The 1540-nt window shown below is 30.8% G+C and overlaps 1 non-coding gene across 1 annotated transcript; it reads right to left on the reverse strand.

The window, feature by feature from the left end:
* Positions 1-1069: 1069 nt before the first annotated feature.
* On the reverse strand, positions 1070-1151 carry TRNAS-GCU. Its single transcript has one exon. It is a non-coding gene; the product is annotated as a tRNA-Ser (tRNA).
* Between the last annotated feature and the right edge of the window lie 389 nt (positions 1152-1540).

Below are 1540 nucleotides of genomic sequence, written 5' to 3' on the forward strand. Positions count from 1 at the left end.
TCGAGGTAAGAAACAGCATGCAGGGGCAAAATAGACTTTTCATAGAACGGCTCGGCTCCAGCCGGCACTGTTACTAAGCCGATGAACAGTTAACTGAGAATTAGTATATAGTAAATTTGAAGCAACTGTGCCATTAATATTGCTGGTGCAACTAAAAAAATGATGGTGGAAGAGAAATCAGCATAATGCTGTGCATTTTTAGTTTCCACAAATATTTCAAGGTTTATGTCAAACAATACCGAAATAAAAGCAAACAACAAATATATAAATATCAATTTGCATGAAGAAGTGCAACGAAAAAAATCTTAAATACACCATTTTCATATGATAACAATGAACTCAGTATTAAACAGACCAAGAACACAAAAATTATGCATCAATTTCATTATAACTATGGAAAACATGCTTCAGTAATTCATGCATCAATAATTTAGTTTGTTTCTACTCTTTAGTGTTCTCCTTAATCAAAAAATTAAAAAGATGTTTTCCTTTTAGTCGGACACTCGTTTTACGCGTTCGAACATGAAATATTGTAATCAGTATTAATTAAGCAAATAAGACTTATGGTTAAATTTTCAAAAACCCACAATTTACCCTTCTTTGATAATAGTTTAAAAATTTATAATTTAACACATGAAGGATAAAATAGTAAATATAATAGCAAATTGAATTGAAGAAATTACAAAAAAAAAAGATCTTCGACGTTTTGTTGTTTTGTTAACTGCAATAGCAGTTTTTTTTTTTTTGGAGTTGGCAGTTTAAATAAAAAAATTACTTATTAAACAAAAAGTTAACTTTTTTTTTTTTTGAAGAAAGAAAAAGTTATTCATAATTTCATAAAAAATAAACTTTTTTTTAGAAAAATTACTAAAACAAACTCTTTTTTTATAAATAAAATATTATAGACACAAATAAAGTTTAAAAAAAAAGTTGAATTGACACACGCTAAGAGGCTGGTAAATTATGCATGAATTTATAGACCATTGTTTTTTATTTTTTTTTTTGCAGCATTTAAACCGTCAGATTTGACCTTTAAATATTCAAAGATTACATAAACAAAAAATTGAAACGACGCCTGAGAGATTCGAACTCTCGCGGGGAAACCCCATGTACTTAGCAGGCACACGCCTTAACCACTCGGCCAAAGCGTCGTTATTGTGCAATAATCTGACTATTCCATATATTGTGCTTTGCAATTAGGATTTAAAGCATAACACACCTCTTGGCTTGCCAGCTTTTACCAAGTTCTTTGTTTTGTTGTTGATCGAGACGGGAGCCAAGTGTCATATTGAAAAGAAGAGTACAGCCCTATAAGCGAGACCTATGATGCCTAACAACTATTTTTCCTTGCATTATATAAATGAGGTGTTATGATGGTGTGGACATGTGGTCCAATACACATTATGAGTTTATGACTGACTAATTGATTTTTATGTACAAATTTTTCTTTTTGGTACACTGGATCCTCCAATTCCTAAGAGCAAGTTCACCAGTTGGGTCACCGGGTCACTTGCTATTTATTACTTTTGTGTGTTTATTT

This window comes from Rosa chinensis, chromosome 1 (genome assembly GCF_002994745.2).
Source record: "Rosa chinensis cultivar Old Blush chromosome 1, RchiOBHm-V2, whole genome shotgun sequence".
NCBI classification, from domain to species: Eukaryota; Viridiplantae; Streptophyta; class Magnoliopsida; order Rosales; family Rosaceae; genus Rosa; species Rosa chinensis.